General features: G+C 49.1%; 1 long non-coding RNA gene across 1 annotated transcript; it reads left to right on the top strand.

Annotated features, from left to right (window-relative positions):
- Window positions 1-4,418: 4,418 nt before the first annotated feature.
- Window positions 4,419-8,751, top strand: LOC148478322 (uncharacterized). The gene is made up of 3 exons (XR_015872408.1): window positions 4,419-4,536; window positions 5,972-6,064; window positions 7,989-8,751. It is a non-coding gene; the product is annotated as an uncharacterized LOC148478322 (long non-coding RNA).
- The last annotated feature ends 194 nt before the right edge of the window (window positions 8,752-8,945 follow it).

Raw genomic sequence — 8,945 nt, 5'->3', positions numbered from 1 at the left:
CCATCCCCCCTCTCTCCTAATCTCACTGACCCAGTTCTTCTGAACCAACTCAGTGCACCAGCCCCCCTGCCAACCTGATCGCCATCTCCCCTCCTCACTTCCCCCTTCCTCCTGTGCCATCTGGTACGTCAGATTGGTCTCTAACAAACTGACCTTCATCCATGACTGTTTTGGTACCCAGCGGCACACTAGTCCATTTTGCAAGTAGAGCTTGAGCCAAGCATACTAAGTTGTAACTAGGTGCGATTCAGGAGTCTTAAGCAGCATACACACGCAGCGATCAGATAACGATATCGTTGTCTGATCGTCCTGCGCCCTCTCTGGTGTGCTGGATGATTGATATCGATCATCCAGCACACCACCAACAAGCCAACGGCTTGCGATCAACGATCGCGGGTCCCTATAGTAAACTGGTTGATATCGACCAAGTTGACCTGCATGCATGGCCGATGGACGATATCGCTATCGTCCATACGTGCCCGCGCATCGCAGGTCGTTGGTAGGGGCCAAAACCCTAACGATTTGAACGATATCGTTCAAATCGCTCAGTTTTATCATACCGTGTGTACGCACCATTCGGCAACTCCACTTGCAGCTGAATAGGGGTTCATGGGTGTTTGCAGGTCGGATAAGTGTCCCGGGGGCGTGTCATGAGTGTGGAGGTGGAATTGAGGGCTATTTCAGATGGATCTCCTGCAGCATGGATAGGACTGGTGCACATGTGATACTAGCTGCATGCACAAGCAGATACAGTGGTGCTTGAAAGTTTGTGAACCCTTCAGAATATTCTATATTTCTGCTGAAATTTGGCCTAAAACCACCTCAGATTTTCACATAAGTCATAAAAGTAGATAAAAGAACCAAATCCAACAAATGAGACAAAATAATTAGACTTGGTAATTTATTTTTTTTTTAGAGAAAAATGATCCAATATCACATATCTGTGAGTGTCAAAAGTATGTGAACCTTTAGGCTTAGCAGATATTTTGAGGTTGAAATTAGTCAGGTGTTTTCAATCTATGGGATGACAATCAGATGTGAGTGGACAACCTGGGCAAGATGTACTAAATGGAAAATGCGATAAAAACTCTGTTTTTGGGGATTTACTGCATTTTCCATATGTACTATTGGGTGGCCCCCGGGGCTCAGACGCAGATGGTAACGCCAGCTTTTGCCTATGTGCTTCTACCGCATTGCGCTGGTATGAGGGATCCGATCAGATCCCTCCCAGCATGCCCCGCGTGCGCACATGGACTCCCAGGTCATAAACCCAGAAGGGTGCAGCGCTTATCGCTAAGGACAGCTCTTATCGGAAGAGCTGTCCTTTGGAGGTACTGATCACATATGTCAGTACATATGTGATCAGTAGTGATGCGAAGTCTGGCCTGATGTACCGCACAATGTTTGTACATCCCGCCCCTTGTCTTTTTGAAAGAACAGGGATCTATAAAAGTCTGATGTTTACAGCACATATTTGTGGAAGTGTCTTATGCTACAAACAAAGGCGGTTTCTGAGGAGTTGTTGATGCTCATCAGGCTGGAACAGGTTACAAAACCATCTCTGAAGTGTTCAGACTCCAACCAAAAAAACGGTCAGACAAATTGTGTACAAATGGAGGAAATTCCAGACCATTATTACCCTCCCCAGGAGTGGTTGACCAACAAAGATCACGCCAAAAGCAAGGTGTCTAATAGTTCGCAAGGTCACAAAGGAACCCAAGGTAACGTCTAAGCCACAGGTTCTCAAACTCCGTCCTCAGGACACCAAACAGCGCATGTTTTCCAGGTCTCCTCACAGAATCAAGTGAAATAATTACTCCAACTGTGGATTTTTTAAACTGTGTCAGTAATGAATACACCTGTGCACGTGCTGGGTGACCTGGAAACGTGACCTGTGTGGGGTCCCGAGGTCCCCAGTTTGAGAACCACTGCTCTAAGCAACTGAAGGCCTTTCTCACATTAACTAATGTTCATGAGTCCACCATCAGGAGGACACTGAACAACAATGGTGTGCATGGCAGGATTGCAAGGAGAAAGCCACTGCTCTCCAAAAAAGAACATGTCAGGGTACGTCCTAGGATCGGCCGTTACCCACCCCAGCACCGGCTGCCCCTGACTTCTCGTGTGGTCAGACGTCAGGTGCGGCGGCGGGTGACACGCTGAGGATTGTGCCTTAGGTGCTCTTGGACTTCCATGTGTGGCTGCGTCTTGGTTTCCGAGGTTGCCGTCATGGGCGCCGCCATGTTAGTCTCTTACCTGACTTTTCCTTCAACCAATGGTAGCGTAGTCTTGTTCAGCTGACGCTGATCTCCAAAGAACTACTATCCTTAGAGTACATAACTGGGCTCTGGACACTGGGAAGTTGCCTGTGCAACATCATCACTTTCAGTGTATGCTTGTCGTCATTCTGTTTCAGGTTCCTTGCTCTCAAGTGATTTCTATTACCATCTCAGTACCACTCTCCAGTTTGCTCAGTACACATAATCGAGTACAACTACTGAACCCCTCTCCGATGCATCTGGAGTCGCACATTGTGTACTCAATACACACTACCAATTACAACCACTGAAACACTCTTCGCTGCATCTGGAGTCGCACGTTGTGTACTCAGTACACACTATTCAGTACAATTGCTGAACCACTCTCAGGTGCGTCCGCATTCGCACACCGTTTACTAGTATATCTCCATTCTATTCATAGAGTCCACCTCCAGTACCAACAGTGCTCCAGTATCCGCACTCCTTGCAGCCAGTGCTCTCCCAGTCAGCTCATTCATCACCCTCCTCCAGTGCCGGCAGAGCGTCCTTCTCCTCTGTGGATCTTTCCTTGGTCTCCCTTTGTACTGCTTCGGGAAACAATTCCCTTTGTGCCTACTCTGTATGTACCTGTGGGGTATAGAATCCGTACTCCCAGTGGGCCACAGTGGTATACCTTTATCCATTTCCCAGTTGCATTGGATACCTGATCAAAGGACCACGACTTGCTTGTCGTGAGCAGCTAAAACCCATATCCCGCTTGGAGGGGTCACTGGTGAACACTTCCTGGCAGGTTAGACTCCGCACCCTTGGACAGGTCTCGTCAACGTCCGATGCTTGTGGATGAGAACGTACATCCAGGCCCCTCGCGTCCGATTTCTCCCTTAATCCAGGACCACAGCTGTCAGCCCCTCAGTAGTGGATTCCACGGAGTCAGGCGTGACAGAACATTGCTGCCTGTCTGCAATTTGCTAAAGACCACATGGACAAGCCAGAAGACAAAGGCCCTCATTCAGAGCCGCTCGCTATTTGCGGTCGTTCGTTTTCTAAAAAGGGGTGGCTATTCAAATGAACCGTTCGCACTTTGCGGTCTGTTCACGCCTCTAAGTCTGAGCGAGCAAAACATGCGAACGTAAATTTGAAAAATACGCCCCCTGGCCGCTCGCACCATACGTCATGTCCGCTATTTATTAGATTAATCGAGTACATCGACCAGCGTATGAACTGCTCGCTATTCTTGTGGTTGGTTTTTTCAACCACTATTTTGCGAGCAGTTCTGAGTTAAAAAAAACCAAGTGACGTGGTCAATGACGCTGCTGGATTAATTATGCACTCCCTTAAAACGCCCGTTTTGACCTTTAAGCACGACTGCGATCGGATTTCCACTCCCCGTTTTCAAGCACCTTCCCCTGTTACCACCCACATACGCCTCATCCTGTCACTCAAATTATCAGGCATTCGCTATTTTGCGAGCACATGAATTTCGACCGCACTGACTGGTTCGCGCATGCGTATAACGATCCGTACGCATGCGCAGTTGGGCAAACATCGCTCGGAGCGAACGAGCTGCCGCTTACGAGTGGCTCTGAATCAGGCCCAAAGTCAGATGAATCCAAAATGGAGCTTTTTGGTTTAAATGAGAAGCATTATGTTTGGAGAAAAGGAGAACACTGCATTCCAGCATAAAAACCTCATACCATCTGTGAGACACGGTGGTGGTGGTGGTGTCATAGTTTGGGCTGTTTTGCTGCATCACGCCCAGGACAACTTGCCATCAGTGATGTAATGTGAAATGTTACTTCACCAAACTGCCCCTCCCCTGAACCACCATCTTCTCTCCTTTGGTCTTACCCAACCTCTTCCTCCCAAGGTAATTCTCATCTCCTCTTCCTTGAATGGGATCCTCAGACTCTGCCATGTCCAACCTCTCCTGCCCTGACCAAGCTGTCTCACTTTAGAGCTCCACCCTCACCTCCACTGCCCCGACTGTTGCTCTCAGACTAGGGATGGACATCGAATTGCGATGGTTTCAAACCATCAATGTTTTTGATTTGATGCTAGCGTTTTTACCATTTGATGGCAGTTTTCCGATGTTTGCCGCCATCGCATGGTAATGATTCCATGGCGCTCCGTTAACATTTTTTTTTTTTTTTTTTTAGGTAGCAGTGACTGGGTACAGAAGAGCTGGCTGCCAGCTATTACCTTGCTGCTGAAGTCTGAGCAGGACCTGGACACCCCAGGAACAAAATGTGAGGAGAGCACCGGAACTCTGGAGTAGCAGGTACACAGTAACAGCTCTGGGCTCTGCCCCCGATCCCACCCCCAGTCCCATTCCTGGCCAGCAGCGCTGCAGGGGTATGGTGCATACGCAAATCATATGAATAGTTTTTTCCATCAAATTCTTTTGATGCAATGGTTAGTTACCATCACATAGAAAGTTTTGATGCCACACCTATCTCAGACTCTGTACCCCAACCCTGGCACTGTAAAAACTCACCCACTCCCTTCAAAAATGTCTCCAGATAAGTTATTTGTTTTGACATTTAATCCTGGCCAGTGCCAAGTACACTTTGCTGTGCCTAATAAATAAAGAGATAATAAGGGTTCCTTTCCTTTGTTGCTTGCTCTTCCAAATCTCTCCACTAGAGAGCAATAAGTGACAATCATTCTCAGTATAATCCAGATAAATGAGAAGGTACCATTTGTATTTAAGGGGCCCATTTATTAATGATCACATTTTGCAATGCGATCAGGGCATGCAGTACCGCCCCTGATCGCATTGCAAAATGCGATCCTATCTGCCGGATGTATTATCCGAGACATGCAGGGAGACGGGCTCCGAAAAGAGCCCGTCCCTGCGATGTCTCCGGAGGGCAGTCGGGGCTTCTGCGCATGCGCAGTCCCGCGGACTGTACATGAGCGGCGCCCATTGCCGGCGGAGGGATCTGGCAGAATCCCCCGCCGGCTGATATGCGGTAAGTGCCCATAGGAAACAGCGGCTAACGCTATCTTTAGATAGCGTTAGCTGCTGGGGCCAATATCGGGAATGCTTCGCATTCCTGATATTGATACATTTGGCAGCATCGCATCCCCCATAGAAATCTATGGGGGAGGCGGCTGCCGGTGGCAATGGAGGGATCGCAGCAGGTATCGGAGATACCTGCTGCGGTCCCTCCTTCATACATTCGGGGGATACTAAGTATTTGAGGTAAACCCCCGAAAACAGGTGTTTTCGGGGAATTTACCTCAAATGCACTTTGATAAATGGGCCCCTAAGCCCCTAGGGGTAAAGCCACGTATCCACTAGGCGATTAAAATGAGCGATTGAACGATAACGACATCGTTCAATCGCTCATTAAGCGTTCACAAATTGGGCATGAAAATGTCGAAAACGACCAGCGATGTGCGCTCCCGCTGGTCTTTTCAACACCAATCATCGCCTGAACATGCTGGTTAATCTGCCGATAACGACAGATTGGCCATGTTCAGGGGTGAGGGAGGGTGTCTGCACTGAATGACATATCGTTCAGTGTAAGCACTACAGGGGGAAGAGGAACGACTGTAGGATTACAATGTTGTAATCGTACGGTCGTTCCACTATCTGCTAATGGATACGCACCTTTAGTCTTTCATTATACATAATCCTCACACTGTTAGTTACTTGTACTATCCAGGTCCTTAACTGACAGTGCTGCTTTATGCCTGTTCATTGTTAGTGTAGACACAAGCAGTGGTGCAAGGGGAATCGATATGAGATGCCGGCAGCTGACGCAGGAAGCCCGAATGGTACAAAATCCCGACAGGTGCAGGTAAGTACCCTAACCCTCCCCTCTCCCCCCCAACCCTCCCTTAGCGGTGGCTAACCCTAACCTCCCCTGGTGGTGCCTAACCCTAACCCTTCCCGTAGCCTAACCCTCCCCGGGGAGGGGGGGGGGGGGGGTTTTGCCTGACCCTAATCTCTAATCCTAGCCCACCCATCCCCGGGTAACCGCGCATACTTACCGGCAGTCGGTATACCGACGCCGGTACCCTGATGTCCTTCGGGATATTGGCGTCGCCATTATGCCGGGCTGCGGAATTCGGGATTTCAACTACCGGGATATATATTGCATCCCATGCGAGGAGGGATCTGTGGGAGGACCCTGCAGGGGAGTGACGTGAGGCTCCTGTCACCCGAACATGGGAATATTGGGGTATAAAACACACTCTGGGCCTGATTCAGTCGCACACAAAGCAGCCACATTGCGTACTTGTAAATAGCTGCGGATATCCAGTAATCAGTCGGCCACATCGATGTAAGTGCATCGCAGGGGTGTATCTAGGGGTCCGAGCGCCCATGGCAAAGTAATGGAATGGCGCCCCCTCCCCCCATATTTTCTGTATAAATACACACTCTGTACTTAAAACCTCTCCCTAGCCAGCCCCCATGTCTCACCTGCCAGTTACAGTAATACTACACCCTGTCACATACAGTACTCACACTCACCCCGTCACCTGTAACACTACACCCTGTCACATACAGTACTCACACTCACCCCGTCACCTGTAACACTACACCATCACATACTCACACTCAGCCTGTAACGCTACACCCTGTCACATACCTCTGGGGTCCCAGCCCGGGTGTCCCGCTGTCAGCCCGCGTGGTAGCAGGAGCAGCTGGCGGGTACCCTCCCACATCCTCCGCTCCCCGGTGCCCAGCGGCATGTGAGAGAGTCAGCTGCGGCTGCCGGGAAGGCCGAGCGGGGAGGATCCGGGGGCAGGGAGGACGACAGACGGGCAGGTGCTGGGGCGCGTGAGGTGCCGGGAAGTAGGGGGTGGGTGACTCCCTCTCACTCACCAGCGGCTGCCAGGCCCTGGATGAACATTATAGGGGTGTACCTGGGACTCCCCAGCAGTCCTGTCTTTATTCTACACCCTGACCATGGGAGGCACTGCTGGACGGCGCCCCCGGCGAGTGGCATCCTGGCCAATGGGTAGATACGCCCCTGGTGCATCGCCCCTATATATCCGCTTGTGAGGGCAGATGTCATCACTGTCAGTATGGGCTTGCACCAGCTCTATCAATGGGTGCAAGATATCTGCCTGAAATCACCGGATTTATGCATTAGTTTACTTCCAAATAGGCCACAATCGTGTCTACACACCCATAACAAGCTTATGCTTGGTAAATCTGACATCACATCCCAAATAGAAACCTATGAGGGCAGCGGGTGCTGTCGGAAATGGACAGATATCTGCTGGGTCCCGTCATAATACATCTTGGGGATACTGATTATTAAAACAAGTGTTTTCGGGGATTATGTCGCAAATAGTTAATGACAAATGGGCCCCTTAGTGAGAGCCCATTAGCAATACACAATAACCTGCTATGGGGGTTATCTCACTGAGACACTCTCACCAGCTCGGCTATCACTAAGGAATGACCTCACTGCATATTTTATCACACACAGGCTCGCTCTACGTTCAACTACTTGGACAGAGATCATGAAATGTAGCGGTCGTTATACTGTTTGCCATGCCAGGAAGACAAGTTCCTCACATACAGATCTCAGGTCACCCCCTCCCCATCCCCATCCCCATCCCGAGCTGCATGTGAGACACTTCCAGAGATTTACATGACATTTTATTCTGTATTATGCTATGTAACATCCCCTGCCCCATAAAGAAACTGACTGACATGAGATTTGCTTTAAATAGAAGAGGAAAAGTAATTCTATTCCTCTGTCCTAGATTACATCGGAGGCAAATCTGACTAAATGACAGAAAAGAGAGGACAATAGGATGCAATCATCTCACGGTGTTCTAGGCTGTCAGACTCATCAGAAGGCAGCATTGTGTAAGTGGAAAGGTTATTCCACCCCCCAAAAAATAAAAAAGTGTTACAGGCGTTAAGTATGAGCAATTAAATACCACCACTATCACCTGTGCTGTGGTGGTAATGAGACGTCTCAACTGATGTATTTAGTGACCCGGTGCATTGGTACCTGCTGGAGATGTCTTCAAACTCACATGGAAGTTGCAGAAACTGTTTCTCTATGGTTAGGAAGTTGATAGAGGGGGGCATCAATAGACAGGAAAGAAATGAGGCTTCCTCCTACAGATAACCGAACCCCGGAATTTCTCAGATTCCTGGAATTCTTACATAATGAGCCAGTCTTTACTACTACATCAGATAAGGCTCCAATTCATTACAACTGACTACCAACAGCAGCTGATAAATATTGTGTATTACTATAAGAGACTTCCACAGGGACCAGATCCATGTAACTTGGGCAACCAAATTAATTATGCAGTTGACAAGGCCCCAAGTTTTCCGGATCTATGTAAATGAGCACCATGGCCGATACATAGCTTATAATTCATAATGCTCAAGACAGGTAGACATAATAGCCAGCTGCCTAGGGGCACATCACAGCTTTGGCACACAAGGATAATGTGGAGCAAAATGCTGCTGCAATTCCCTTCCTGTAGCCAAAATCTGCCAGCGGTGATTACAGTCTACATTATAGTGTTCATTCTAGCACCCTGCACCTGTCACAACCAGTGCAAGGTCCTCTTTCCTGCCTGGAGTGTCACTCTCTGCACTGGTGCTTCTAGCACACTCTGGTCTGTAGCTCAGCAGTTTGTTGCATCAGCTGAGTGTGCTAGAAGCACCAGAGCACGACACCCCAGGCAGGAGAGGAGACC

Source organism: Taudactylus pleione, unplaced genomic scaffold, assembly GCF_031769625.1.
Source record: "Taudactylus pleione unplaced genomic scaffold, aTauple2 ptg000662l, whole genome shotgun sequence".
Taxonomy (NCBI): domain Eukaryota; kingdom Metazoa; phylum Chordata; class Amphibia; order Anura; family Myobatrachidae; genus Taudactylus; species Taudactylus pleione.
This window is presented reverse-complemented; position numbering and strand designations above follow the sequence as displayed.